The sequence below is a fragment of the Microcebus murinus genome, unplaced genomic scaffold, assembly GCF_040939455.1.
Source record: "Microcebus murinus isolate Inina unplaced genomic scaffold, M.murinus_Inina_mat1.0 scaf015_hap2_Mmur4.0, whole genome shotgun sequence".
Taxonomy (NCBI): Eukaryota; Metazoa; Chordata; class Mammalia; order Primates; family Cheirogaleidae; genus Microcebus; species Microcebus murinus.
Genome location: NW_027438961.1, coordinates 238,088 through 252,698, shown reverse-complemented (window position 1 = coordinate 252,698; position 14,611 = coordinate 238,088). Strand labels below are relative to the sequence as shown.

The 14,611-nt window shown below is 64.4% G+C and overlaps 4 pseudogenes; all 4 read left to right on the top strand.

Annotated features, from left to right (window-relative positions):
• The first annotated feature begins 3,542 nt into the window (after window positions 1-3,542).
• Window positions 3,543-3,661, top strand: LOC142867419 (uncharacterized; annotated as a pseudogene).
• A 3,498-nt stretch (window positions 3,662-7,159) lies between these two features.
• LOC142867356 (uncharacterized) lies at window positions 7,160-7,278 on the top strand (annotated as a pseudogene).
• A 3,543-nt stretch (window positions 7,279-10,821) lies between these two features.
• Window positions 10,822-10,940, top strand: LOC142867355 (uncharacterized; annotated as a pseudogene).
• Window positions 10,941-14,492: 3,552 nt separating this feature from the next.
• Window positions 14,493-14,611, top strand: LOC142867354 (uncharacterized; annotated as a pseudogene).

The following is a 14,611-nucleotide window of genomic DNA, read 5'->3' as shown; positions in this document are numbered from 1 at the left end:
TTTTTTTTTTTTTTTTTTTTTTTTTTTTGCCTGTTGCTCTGTCCCCTTGCCGGGAGCGCGGCGGGGCGGCGGTCCGGCGGATCACCCCCACCCTCAGCGCCCGCCGCGGTGCCTGCCGCCCCAGCCCGCACCGTGGGGCCTCCTCTTGTCCCAAGCCGGGACACCGCCGCCACGGGGCAGCATGCGTGCCATCTGGACTGTCCGGTCTCAGTCCAAAGGTCTGGTCTGTGGGAAACGACACGCTGGAGGAAACCTGGAGAGTCTGAGAGGGGAGGGAGTTCCGGAAGGATTCCAGGATGTCACTTTGAGCGAGTATGTGACCAGAACTCGTCCCGTTGCTTTTGGGGTTCTATGGGCTACACGTAGGAATCTCTGGTGGTGGCACTGGAGGTTGGGGGATCCGGAGTCACACCCAGACCTGCTCGACAGGCCTCCTTTTACTTTTCTTTTCGGATTCATGTTCTTAGAAAGTGTCTCTTATCTCTATGATTGCATTTTCTTTTCTCTCTCCTTTCTAGCAGATGATGGGAGTACAAGTATTGAGGTGACATGTGTTGCCCGTGCCCCCCTCCCCCCTGTCTCCTTATTTATTTCTCATTCTCTCCCAGCGTATTGTGGGGGTACCAATGTTCAGGTCGGGTGCATTGCTCTTTCCCCGCCTCCCCCCTCGGGTCAGAGCTTCAAGTGCGCCCATCCCCCAGTCGGTGCGCACCCACCCCCTCCCTAATGGATGTGTATGCCCACCCCCTCCCCACGCCCGCCCGACACCCACCCGATGAAGGTGATTCCTCGCTGTCCACTTAGGTGTCCATCCGTTCCTACCAATTTGCCGGTGAGCGCGCGCACGTGGTGCTCGTGTGTCCGTTCTTGGGACACCTGGCCTACTGGAACGGGTTCCAGCTCTGGCCAGGAGAACACGAGAGGCGCCCCCTCACCGCTGCTCCTCACAGCCGAATGGCACTCCGTGGTGTCCACGCGCCACATGTTACTAATGCACTCCTGGATGGATGGGCACTCGGGTCGCTTCCACATCTTTGCGATTGTGAATTGTGCCCTAACTGTCACCCTACCCCTTACCCAGCCCGTCTCCTCTGCCCCTGCCTGACGCGCTCCTCCCCCGCCAGGCCCGTCACTGTCCTCGGCCCCTGCCCCTGCCTGACCGGCCCCTTCCCGCCCCGGCCCGTCACCGTCACCGTCCTCTGCCCCTGCCTGACAGGCTCCTCTCCGCCCGGCCCACCACCTGGGCCACTGCCTGACTCGCTCCTCCCCGGCCAGGCCCGTCACTGTCCTGGGCCCCCGCCTGACCGGCTCCTTCCCGCCCGGCCTGTCACCGTCCTCGGCCCCTGCCTGACACGCTCCTCCCCGCCCGTCACCGTCCTCGGCCCCTGCCTGACCGGCTCCTCCGTCGCCTGGGCCTTCCAGGGGCTTGGTGTGGACGCTGCTTCCAGGAAGCCCTCCAGGAACCCGGCAGCAGGGCGGCCGCAGCAGTCTGGCGCAGGCATCGCTAAGTCGCCTGCCGGGGACGGGGACGTGCCCCGCTGTGCCGCGGGGGCCCAGCCTGGTGTCTTCCCTGAGGCCCTGGGGCTGCCGCTCCCCGCAAGGGGAGAGCCTCGGAGGTGGGGACCGCCTCCTGATGGGGACGTCCACGCAGCTCTCCACGTCGGATTCCGGGGCTCTCTGTCCTGCCTGAAGGCCCAGCTGGCCTGCGGGTCCTTAGAGTGGCAGGAACATCCTCAAACTGATATTGCGAGTCCGGGGGTTGTCTGCACTTTTGTGCTGGGCACCCCAGGGAGGCCCAGGGGCTGGCTGGACAACGCGGTCTGCTCGGGTGCTTTGGAGGAGCAACCGATGCCCTTTGGACTTTGGTAGCAGCGTCTCAGGTGTCTCTGAGCCCTGCGCCATGTCGGGGAGGAGGCGGGAGGGGCCGCGACCTGCAGTCGTGTTCCCGGGGTGGCACGGCATGTGGCTTCTTCCACAGGCTGCTTGGCCTGGGCTCCCTGCACCTGGGCCTTTGGGGGACTGGCCCTGTGCTTGCCAACGCTTCCTGCAGGGACCCGGAGCTGGGAGGTGGCATCTCCCAGCCCTGGGCCGGGCAGAGCCCCAGCGGGCCATGCCCACAACCTCTCTCAGCACGGGTCCCCCAGAAGGCTCCTTTGGGACCAGGATTCTCCTGCGGGTGACTTCTTAAAGTCTGGCCCCTGGATGGAGGGGCACCGGGAGCAGAGGAGCCGGAAGCGGAAGGGGGTGCCCATGCGAGGGGACATTTTCAGGCCAAGTACCAGCTTCAGCCTGATCCTCCTGGGAACCCCGGGGTGTACGTCACACCTCCTGGTTGTCCCGCTCTGAGACAAGGAGCCGGGCTTCGCATTCCCACAGCAGCCAGTCGTGGGCTGAGGACACCTGGGGCCTTGGGAACTCCCTGGCTTCTCTTTGGATTACCATTTGGAGCTGCTTGGGAATCGTGCCGCCACACACACCCGAGTGCAGGTGTCTTCTGCACAGACTGCGGGCCTCGCGCTTCTGAATGCCACTGGCTCGCCACCCACCCACGGGTGAACCTGGTCAGGGTGCTTTCTCTAAGGAGCCGACTCTGATCCGGGCGGGCTACCGGTGTCTCTGTTTGCTCGTTTCTTTCTTCCATGTCGGGAAAGTCTGCCTTACTGGGTGTGGAAATCTCCTATGCCTTTCCTCGCCTATTCTGTCAGCTTTAAAATTCTCTTTCAGTTGCCACCCTCACAGATGGATTAGGAAACTCTTTCCGGTGCACTCATTAGTGAAATGACCTCAAGGAAGCTCGAATCCAATATCTAATCGCCGGCTTTTAGCAAGTCCACACCCGAGGGTGGTTGGGGTCCAATCCAGCCCCGGGCCAGGCCCAGGCCCCTTGGACTGGGCCACAGGAGGACACGGAGCAGGGTCCCGGCCCCCACGGGAGCGGTGCCGGCAGTTCTCCAAGGGCTTGGGGGTTTTCCAGAGGTAGGAGATGGAGGGGACTGATTTCTTCAGCGCCCCCCAAACCACCCCGCCCCACCCCAGCCATGGGACACATCCCGAGAGACGCCCCTACACTCGCTCCCCTCCCCCATGCGCTGTGCCCCAGCCCTGGCCCTGGGGAATAGGCGGCAGCCCACCCACAGGGCGGGGGCGCAGCTGACAGGGGTTGTGCGGGAGGGCGGCCCCTGGCTGGGGTCAAAGGGTGAGCGCGCGTGCGCAGTCAGCGGCGGCGCGCTGGGGGTGGGGGCGGGTAGGTGAAGGAGCCGAGGTGAGGAGAGGAGGGGGGCTGGAAGGTCTCCACCTTGGCGGGTCCAGCCGTGGAGGCGCATCGTGTCTGTGTGTGTGTGTTTGTGTGTGTGTGTGTGTGTGTGTGTGTGTGTGTGTGTAGACAGCCCCCACCCCACCCCGCCCCGCCCCGTCCCTCACCTCAGTCCTCCGGAGTCCGCCCGACCGGGCCGGCCAACTGCACAGGCCCGGCGCGGGTCAGCGCTATCGCGGGGAAGCGCGGTGAGGCTGGCCTCTTGAGCGGGGCAGGGGCGCCCTCCGCGGTCTAGGGCCACACCACCCCGAACGCGCCCCATCTCGTCTGATCTCCGAAGCTAAGCAGCGTCGGGCCTGGTTAGTACTTGGATGGGAGACCGCCTGGGAATCCCGGGTGCCCTAGGCTTTTTTTTTTTTTTTGCCTGTTGCTCTGTCCCCTTGCCGGGAGCGCGGCGGGGCGGCGGTCCGGCGGATCACCCCCACCCTCAGCGCCCGCCGCGGTGCCTGCCGCCCCAGCCCGCACCGTGGGGCCTCCTCTTGTCCCAAGCCGGGACACCGCCGCCACGGGGCAGCATGCGTGCCATCTGGACTGTCCGGTCTCAGTCCAAAGGTCTGGTCTGTGGGAAACGACACGCTGGAGGAAACCTGGAGAGTCTGAGAGGGGAGGGAGTTCCGGAAGGATTCCAGGATGTCACTTTGAGCGAGTATGTGACCAGAACTCGTCCCGTTGCTTTTGGGGTTCTATGGGCTACACGTAGGAATCTCTGGTGGTGGCACTGGAGGTTGGGGGATCCGGAGTCACACCCAGACCTGCTCGACAGGCCTCCTTTTACTTTTCTTTTCGGATTCATGTTCTTAGAAAGTGTCTCTTATCTCTATGATTGCATTTTCTTTTCTCTCTCCTTTCTAGCAGATGATGGGAGTACAAGTATTGAGGTGACATGTGTTGCCCGTGCCCCCCTCCCCCCTGTCTCCTTATTTATTTCTCATTCTCTCCCAGCGTATTGTGGGGGTACCAATGTTCAGGTCGGGTGCATTGCTCTTTCCCCGCCTCCCCCCTCGGGTCAGAGCTTCAAGTGCGCCCATCCCCCAGTCGGTGCGCACCCACCCCCTCCCTAATGGATGTGTATGCCCACCCCCTCCCCACGCCCGCCCGACACCCACCCGATGAAGGTGATTCCTCGCTGTCCACTTAGGTGTCCATCCGTTCCTACCAATTTGCCGGTGAGCGCGCGCACGTGGTGCTCGTGTGTCCGTTCTTGGGACACCTGGCCTACTGGAACGGGTTCCAGCTCTGGCCAGGAGAACACGAGAGGCGCCCCCTCACCGCTGCTCCTCACAGCCGAATGGCACTCCGTGGTGTCCACGCGCCACATGTTACTAATGCACTCCTGGATGGATGGGCACTCGGGTCGCTTCCACATCTTTGCGATTGTGAATTGTGCCCTAACTGTCACCCTACCCCTTACCCAGCCCGTCTCCTCTGCCCCTGCCTGACGCGCTCCTCCCCCGCCAGGCCCGTCACTGTCCTCGGCCCCTGCCCCTGCCTGACCGGCCCCTTCCCGCCCCGGCCCGTCACCGTCACCGTCCTCTGCCCCTGCCTGACAGGCTCCTCTCCGCCCGGCCCACCACCTGGGCCACTGCCTGACTCGCTCCTCCCCGGCCAGGCCCGTCACTGTCCTGGGCCCCCGCCTGACCGGCTCCTTCCCGCCCGGCCTGTCACCGTCCTCGGCCCCTGCCTGACACGCTCCTCCCCGCCCGTCACCGTCCTCGGCCCCTGCCTGACCGGCTCCTCCGTCGCCTGGGCCTTCCAGGGGCTTGGTGTGGACGCTGCTTCCAGGAAGCCCTCCAGGAACCCGGCAGCAGGGCGGCCGCAGCAGTCTGGCGCAGGCATCGCTAAGTCGCCTGCCGGGGACGGGGACGTGCCCCGCTGTGCCGCGGGGGCCCAGCCTGGTGTCTTCCCTGAGGCCCTGGGGCTGCCGGGACCGCCTCCTGATGGGGACGTCCACGCAGCTCTCCACGTCGGATTCCGGGGCTCTCTGTCCTGCCTGAAGGCCCAGCTGGCCTGCGGGTCCTTAGAGTGGCAGGAACATCCTCAAACTGATATTGCGAGTCCGGGGGTTGTCTGCACTTTTGTGCTGGGCACCCCAGGGAGGCCCAGGGGCTGGCTGGACAACGCGGTCTGCTCGGGTGCTTTGGAGGAGCAACCGATGCCCTTTGGACTTTGGTAGCAGCGTCTCAGGTGTCTCTGAGCCCTGCGCCATGTCGGGGAGGAGGCGGGAGGGGCCGCGACCTGCAGTCGTGTTCCCGGGGTGGCACGGCATGTGGCTTCTTCCACAGGCTGCTTGGCCTGGGCTCCCTGCACCTGGGCCTTTGGGGGACTGGCCCTGTGCTTGCCAACGCTTCCTGCAGGGACCCGGAGCTGGGAGGTGGCATCTCCCAGCCCTGGGCCGGGCAGAGCCCCAGCGGGCCATGCCCACAACCTCTCTCAGCACGGGTCCCCCAGAAGGCTCCTTTGGGACCAGGATTCTCCTGCGGGTGACTTCTTAAAGTCTGGCCCCTGGATGGAGGGGCACCGGGAGCAGAGGAGCCGGAAGCGGAAGGGGGTGCCCATGCGAGGGGACATTTTCAGGCCAAGTACCAGCTTCAGCCTGATCCTCCTGGGAACCCCGGGGTGTACGTCACACCTCCTGGTTGTCCCGCTCTGAGACAAGGAGCCGGGCTTCGCATTCCCACAGCAGCCAGTCGTGGGCTGAGGACACCTGGGGCCTTGGGAACTCCCTGGCTTCTCTTTGGATTACCATTTGGAGCTGCTTGGGAATCGTGCCGCCACACACACCCGAGTGCAGGTGTCTTCTGCACAGACTGCGGGCCTCGCGCTTCTGAATGCCACTGGCTCGCCACCCACCCACGGGTGAACCTGGTCAGGGTGCTTTCTCTAAGGAGCCGACTCTGATCCGGGCGGGCTACCGGTGTCTCTGTTTGCTCGTTTCTTTCTTCCATTTCGGGAAAGTCTGCCTTACTGGGTGTGGAAATCTCCTATGCCTTTCCTCGCCTATTCTGTCAGCTTTAAAATTCTCTTTCAGTTGCCACCCTCACAGATGGATTAGGAAACTCTTTCCGGTGCACTCATTAGTGAAATGACCTCAAGGAAGCTCGAATCCAATATCTAATCGCCGGCTTTTAGCAAGTCCACACCCGAGGGTGGTTGGGGTCCAATCCAGCCCCGGGCCAGGCCCAGGCCCCTTGGACTGGGCCACAGGAGGACACGGAGCAGGGTCCCGGCCCCCACGGGAGCGGTGCCGGCAGTTCTCCAAGGGCTTGGGGGTTTTCCAGAGGTAGGAGATGGAGGGGACTGATTTCTTCAGCGCCCCCCAAACCACCCCGCCCCACCCCAGCCATGGGACACATCCCGAGAGACGCCCCTACACTCGCTCCCCTCCCCCATGCGCTGTGCCCCAGCCCTGGCCCTGGGGAATAGGCTGCAGCCCACCCACAGGGCGGGGGCGCAGCTGACAGGGGTTGTGCGGGAGGGCGGCCCCTGGCTGGGGTCAAAGGGTGAGCGCGCGTGCGCAGTCAGCGGCGGCGCGCTGGGGGTGGGGGCGGGTAGGTGAAGGAGGCGAGGTGAGGAGAGGAGGGGGGCTGGAAGGTCTCCACCTTGGCGGGTCCAGCCGTGGAGGCGCATCGTGTCTGTGTGTGTGTGTTTGTGTGTGTGTGTGTGTGTGTGTGTGTGTGTGTGTGTAGACAGCCCCCACCCCACCCCGCCCCGCCCCGTCCCTCACCTCAGTCCTCCGGAGTCCGCCCGACCGGGCCGGCCAACTGCACAGGCCCGGCGCGGGTCAGCGCTATCGCGGGGAAGCGCGGTGAGGCTGGCCTCTTGAGCGGGGCAGGGGCGCCCTCCGCGGTCTAGGGCCACACCACCCCGAACGCGCCCCATCTCGTCTGATCTCCGAAGCTAAGCAGCGTCGGGCCTGGTTAGTACTTGGATGGGAGACCGCCTGGGAATCCCGGGTGTCCTAGGCTTTTTTTTTTTTTTTTTTTTTTTTTTTTTTGCCTGTTGCTCTGTCCCCTTGCCGGGAGCGCGGCGGGGCGGCGGTCCGGCGGATCACCCCCACCCTCAGCGCCCGCCGCGGTGCCTGCCGCCCCAGCCCGCACCGTGGGGCCTCCTCTTGTCCCAAGCCGGGACACCGCCGCCACGGGGCAGCATGCGTGCCATCTGGACTGTCCGGTCTCAGTCCAAAGGTCTGGTCTGTGGGAAACGACACGCTGGAGGAAACCTGGAGAGTCTGAGAGGGGAGGGAGTTCCGGAAGGATTCCAGGATGTCACTTTGAGCGAGTATGTGACCAGAACTCGTCCCGTTGCTTTTGGGGTTCTATGGGCTACACGTAGGAATCTCTGGTGGTGGCACTGGAGGTTGGGGGATCCGGAGTCACACCCAGACCTGCTCGACAGGCCTCCTTTTACTTTTCTTTTCGGATTCATGTTCTTAGAAAGTGTCTCTTATCTCTATGATTGCATTTTCTTTTCTCTCTCCTTTCTAGCAGATGATGGGAGTACAAGTATTGAGGTGACATGTGTTGCCCGTGCCCCCCTCCCCCCTGTCTCCTTATTTATTTCTCATTCTCTCCCAGCGTATTGTGGGGGTACCAATGTTCAGGTCGGGTGCATTGCTCTTTCCCCGCCTCCCCCCTCGGGTCAGAGCTTCAAGTGCGCCCATCCCCCAGTCGGTGCGCACCCACCCCCTCCCTAATGGATGTGTATGCCCACCCCCTCCCCACGCCCGCCCGACACCCACCCGATGAAGGTGATTCCTCGCTGTCCACTTAGGTGTCCATCCGTTCCTACCAATTTGCCGGTGAGCGCGCGCACGTGGTGCTCGTGTGTCCGTTCTTGGGACACCTGGCCTACTGGAACGGGTTCCAGCTCTGGCCAGGAGAACACGAGAGGCGCCCCCTCACCGCTGCTCCTCACAGCCGAATGGCACTCCGTGGTGTCCACGCGCCACATGTTACTAATGCACTCCTGGATGGATGGGCACTCGGGTCGCTTCCACATCTTTGCGATTGTGAATTGTGCCCTAACTGTCACCCTACCCCTTACCCAGCCCGTCTCCTCTGCCCCTGCCTGACGCGCTCCTCCCCCGCCAGGCCCGTCACTGTCCTCGGCCCCTGCCCCTGCCTGACCGGCCCCTTCCCGCCCCGGCCCGTCACCGTCACCGTCCTCTGCCCCTGCCTGACAGGCTCCTCTCCGCCCGGCCCACCACCTGGGCCACTGCCTGACTCGCTCCTCCCCGGCCAGGCCCGTCACTGTCCTGGGCCCCCGCCTGACCGGCTCCTTCCCGCCCGGCCTGTCACCGTCCTCGGCCCCTGCCTGACACGCTCCTCCCCGCCCGTCACCGTCCTCGGCCCCTGCCTGACCGGCTCCTCCGTCGCCTGGGCCTTCCAGGGGCTTGGTGTGGACGCTGCTTCCAGGAAGCCCTCCAGGAACCCGGCAGCAGGGCGGCCGCAGCAGTCTGGCGCAGGCATCGCTAAGTCGCCTGCCGGGGACGGGGACGTGCCCCGCTGTGCCGCGGGGGCCCAGCCTGGTGTCTTCCCTGAGGCCCTGGGGCTGCCGCTCCCCGCAAGGGGAGAGCCTCGGAGGTGGGGACCGCCTCCTGATGGGGACGTCCACGCAGCTCTCCACGTCGGATTCCGGGGCTCTCTGTCCTGCCTGAAGGCCCAGCTGGCCTGCGGGTCCTTAGAGTGGCAGGAACATCCTCAAACTGATATTGCGAGTCCGGGGGTTGTCTGCACTTTTGTGCTGGGCACCCCAGGGAGGCCCAGGGGCTGGCTGGACAACGCGGTCTGCTCGGGTGCTTTGGAGGAGCAACCGATGCCCTTTGGACTTTGGTAGCAGCGTCTCAGGTGTCTCTGAGCCCTGCGCCATGTCGGGGAGGAGGCGGGAGGGGCCGCGACCTGCAGTCGTGTTCCCGGGGTGGCACGGCATGTGGCTTCTTCCACAGGCTGCTTGGCCTGGGCTCCCTGCACCTGGGCCTTTGGGGGACTGGCCCTGTGCTTGCCAACGCTTCCTGCAGGGACCCGGAGCTGGGAGGTGGCATCTCCCAGCCCTGGGCCGGGCAGAGCCCCAGCGGGCCATGCCCACAACCTCTCTCAGCACGGGTCCCCCAGAAGGCTCCTTTGGGACCAGGATTCTCCTGCGGGTGACTTCTTAAAGTCTGGCCCCTGGATGGAGGGGCACCGGGAGCAGAGGAGCCGGAAGCGGAAGGGGGTGCCCATGCGAGGGGACATTTTCAGGCCAAGTACCAGCTTCAGCCTGATCCTCCTGGGAACCCCGGGGTGTACGTCACACCTCCTGGTTGTCCCGCTCTGAGACAAGGAGCCGGGCTTCGCATTCCCACAGCAGCCAGTCGTGGGCTGAGGACACCTGGGGCCTTGGGAACTCCCTGGCTTCTCTTTGGATTACCATTTGGAGCTGCTTGGGAATCGTGCCGCCACACACACCCGAGTGCAGGTGTCTTCTGCACAGACTGCGGGCCTCGCGCTTCTGAATGCCACTGGCTCGCCACCCACCCACGGGTGAACCTGGTCAGGGTGCTTTCTCTAAGGAGCCGACTCTGATCCGGGCGGGCTACCGGTGTCTCTGTTTGCTCGTTTCTTTCTTCCATTTCGGGAAAGTCTGCCTTACTGGGTGTGGAAATCTCCTATGCCTTTCCTCGCCTATTCTGTCAGCTTTAAAATTCTCTTTCAGTTGCCACCCTCACAGATGGATTAGGAAACTCTTTCCGGTGCACTCATTAGTGAAATGACCTCAAGGAAGCTGGAATCCAATATCTAATCGCCGGCTTTTAGCAAGTCCACACCCGAGGGTGGTTGGGGTCCAATCCAGCCCCGGGCCAGGCCCAGGCCCCTTGGACTGGGCCACAGGAGGACACGGAGCAGGGTCCCGGCCCCCACGGGAGCGGTGCCGGCAGTTCTCCAAGGGCTTGGGGGTTTTCCAGAGGTAGGAGATGGAGGGGACTGATTTCTTCAGCGCCCCCCAAACCACCCCGCCCCACCCCAGCCATGGGACACATCCCGAGAGACGCCCCTACACTCGCTCCCCTCCCCCATGCGCTGTGCCCCAGCCCTGGCCCTGGGGAATAGGCGGCAGCCCACCCACAGGGCGGGGGCGCAGCTGACAGGGGTTGTGCGGGAGGGCGGCCCCTGGCTGGGGTCAAAGGGTGAGCGCGCGTGCGCAGTCAGCGGCGGCGCGCTGGGGGTGGGGGCGGGTAGGTGAAGGAGGCGAGGTGAGGAGAGGAGGGGGGCTGGAAGGTCTCCACCTTGGCGGGTCCAGCCGTGGAGGCGCATCGTGTCTGTGTGTGTGTGTTTGTGTGTGTGTGTGTGTGTGTGTGTGTGTGTGTGTGTAGACAGCCCCCACCCCACCCCGCCCCGCCCCGTCCCTCACCTCAGTCCTCCGGAGTCCGCCCGACCGGGCCGGCCAACTGCACAGGCCCGGCGCGGGTCAGCGCTATCGCGGGGAAGCGCGGTGAGGCTGGCCTCTTGAGCGGGGCAGGGGCGCCCTCCGCGGTCTAGGGCCACACCACCCCGAACGCGCCCCATCTCGTCTGATCTCCGAAGCTAAGCAGCGTCGGGCCTGGTTAGTACTTGGATGGGAGACCGCCTGGGAATCCCGGGTGTCCTAGGCTTTTTTTTTTTTTTTTTTTTTTTTTTTTTGCCTGTTGCTCTGTCCCCTTGCCGGGAGCGCGGCGGGGCGGCGGTCCGGCGGATCACCCCCACCCTCAGCGCCCGCCGCGGTGCCTGCCGCCCCAGCCCGCACCGTGGGGCCTCCTCTTGTCCCAAGCCGGGACACCGCCGCCACGGGGCAGCATGCGTGCCATCTGGACTGTCCGGTCTCAGTCCAAAGGTCTGGTCTGTGGGAAACGACACGCTGGAGGAAACCTGGAGAGTCTGAGAGGGGAGGGAGTTCCGGAAGGATTCCAGGATGTCACTTTGAGCGAGTATGTGACCAGAACTCGTCCCGTTGCTTTTGGGGTTCTATGGGCTACACGTAGGAATCTCTGGTGGTGGCACTGGAGGTTGGGGGATCCGGAGTCACACCCAGACCTGCTCGACAGGCCTCCTTTTACTTTTCTTTTCGGATTCATGTTCTTAGAAAGTGTCTCTTATCTCTATGATTGCATTTTCTTTTCTCTCTCCTTTCTAGCAGATGATGGGAGTACAAGTATTGAGGTGACATGTGTTGCCCGTGCCCCCCTCCCCCCTGTCTCCTTATTTATTTCTCATTCTCTCCCAGCGTATTGTGGGGGTACCAATGTTCAGGTCGGGTGCATTGCTCTTTCCCCGCCTCCCCCCTCGGGTCAGAGCTTCAAGTGCGCCCATCCCCCAGTCGGTGCGCACCCACCCCCTCCCTAATGGATGTGTATGCCCACCCCCTCCCCACGCCCGCCCGACACCCACCCGATGAAGGTGATTCCTCGCTGTCCACTTAGGTGTCCATCCGTTCCTACCAATTTGCCGGTGAGCGCGCGCACGTGGTGCTCGTGTGTCCGTTCTTGGGACACCTGGCCTACTGGAACGGGTTCCAGCTCTGGCCAGGAGAACACGAGAGGCGCCCCCTCACCGCTGCTCCTCACAGCCGAATGGCACTCCGTGGTGTCCACGCGCCACATGTTACTAATGCACTCCTGGATGGATGGGCACTCGGGTCGCTTCCACATCTTTGCGATTGTGAATTGTGCCCTAACTGTCACCCTACCCCTTACCCAGCCCGTCTCCTCTGCCCCTGCCTGACGCGCTCCTCCCCCGCCAGGCCCGTCACTGTCCTCGGCCCCTGCCCCTGCCTGACCGGCCCCTTCCCGCCCCGGCCCGTCACCGTCACCGTCCTCTGCCCCTGCCTGACAGGCTCCTCTCCGCCCGGCCCACCACCTGGGCCACTGCCTGACTCGCTCCTCCCCGGCCAGGCCCGTCACTGTCCTGGGCCCCCGCCTGACCGGCTCCTTCCCGCCCGGCCTGTCACCGTCCTCGGCCCCTGCCTGACACGCTCCTCCCCGCCCGTCACCGTCCTCGGCCCCTGCCTGACCGGCTCCTCCGTCGCCTGGGCCTTCCAGGGGCTTGGTGTGGACGCTGCTTCCAGGAAGCCCTCCAGGAACCCGGCAGCAGGGCGGCCGCAGCAGTCTGGCGCAGGCATCGCTAAGTCGCCTGCCGGGGACGGGGACGTGCCCCGCTGTGCCGCGGGGGCCCAGCCTGGTGTCTTCCCTGAGGCCCTGGGGCTGCCGCTCCCCGCAAGGGGAGAGCCTCGGAGGTGGGGACCGCCTCCTGATGGGGACGTCCACGCAGCTCTCCACGTCGGATTCCGGGGCTCTCTGTCCTGCCTGAAGGCCCAGCTGGCCTGCGGGTCCTTAGAGTGGCAGGAACATCCTCAAACTGATATTGCGAGTCCGGGGGTTGTCTGCACTTTTGTGCTGGGCACCCCAGGGAGGCCCAGGGGCTGGCTGGACAACGCGGTCTGCTCGGGTGCTTTGGAGGAGCAACCGATGCCCTTTGGACTTTGGTAGCAGCGTCTCAGGTGTCTCTGAGCCCTGCGCCATGTCGGGGAGGAGGCGGGAGGGGCCGCGACCTGCAGTCGTGTTCCCGGGGTGGCACGGCATGTGGCTTCTTCCACAGGCTGCTTGGCCTGGGCTCCCTGCACCTGGGCCTTTGGGGGACTGGCCCTGTGCTTGCCAACGCTTCCTGCAGGGACCCGGAGCTGGGAGGTGGCATCTCCCAGCCCTGGGCCGGGCAGAGCCCCAGCGGGCCATGCCCACAACCTCTCTCAGCACGGGTCCCCCAGAAGGCTCCTTTGGGACCAGGATTCTCCTGCGGGTGACTTCTTAAAGTCTGGCCCCTGGATGGAGGGGCACCGGGAGCAGAGGAGCCGGAAGCGGAAGGGGGTGCCCATGCGAGGGGACATTTTCAGGCCAAGTACCAGCTTCAGCCTGATCCTCCTGGGAACCCCGGGGTGTACGTCACACCTCCTGGTTGTCCCGCTCTGAGACAAGGAGCCGGGCTTCGCATTCCCACAGCAGCCAGTCGTGGGCTGAGGACACCTGGGGCCTTGGGAACTCCCTGGCTTCTCTTTGGATTACCATTTGGAGCTGCTTGGGAATCGTGCCGCCACACACACCCGAGTGCAGGTGTCTTCTGCACAGACTGCGGGCCTCGCGCTTCTGAATGCCACTGGCTCGCCACCCACCCACGGGTGAACCTGGTCAGGGTGCTTTCTCTAAGGAGCCGACTCTGATCCGGGCGGGCTACCGGTGTCTCTGTTTGCTCGTTTCTTTCTTCCATTTCGGGAAAGTCTGCCTTACTGGGTGTGGAAATCTCCTATGCCTTTCCTCGCCTATTCTGTCAGCTTTAAAATTCTCTTTCAGTTGCCACCCTCACAGATGGATTAGGAAACTCTTTCCGGTGCACTCATTAGTGAAATGACCTCAAGGAAGCTCGAATCCAATATCTAATCGCCGGCTTTTAGCAAGTCCACACCCGAGGGTGGTTGGGGTCCAATCCAGCCCCGGGCCAGGCCCAGGCCCCTTGGACTGGGCCACAGGAGGACACGGAGCAGGGTCCCGGCCCCCACGGGAGCGGTGCCGGCAGTTCTCCAAGGGCTTGGGGGTTTTCCAGAGGTAGGAGATGGAGGGGACTGATTTCTTCAGCGCCCCCCAAACCACCCCGCCCCACCCCAGCCATGGGACACATCCCGAGAGACGCCCCTACACTCGCTCCCCTCCCCCATGCGCTGTGCCCCAGCCCTGGCCCTGGGGAATAGGCGGCAGCCCACCCACAGGGCGGGGGCGCAGCTGACAGGGGTTGTGCGGGAGGGCGGCCCCTGGCTGGGGTCAAAGGGTGAGCGCGCGTGCGCAGTCAGCGGCGGCGCGCTGGGGGTGGGGGCGGGTAGGTGAAGGAGCCGAGGTGAGGAGAGGAGGGGGGCTGGAAGGTCTCCACCTTGGCGGGTCCAGCCGTGGAGGCGCATCGTGTCTGTGTGTGTGTGTTTGTGTGTGTGTGTGTGTGTGTGTGTGTGTGTGTGTGTGTGTGTGTGTAGACAGCCCCCACCCCACCCCGCCCCGCCCCGTCCCTCACCTCAGTCCTCCGGAGTCCGCCCGACCGGGCCGGCCAACTGCACAGGCCCGGCGCGGGTCAGCGCTATCGCGGGGAAGCGCGGTGAGGCTGGCCTCTTGAGCGGGGCAGGGGCGCCCTCCGCGGTCTAGGGCCACACCACCCCGAACGCGCCCCATCTCGTCTGATCTCCGAAGCTAAGCAGCGTCGGGCCTGGTTAGTACTTGGATGGGAGACCGCCTGGGAATCCCGGGTGTCCTAGGCT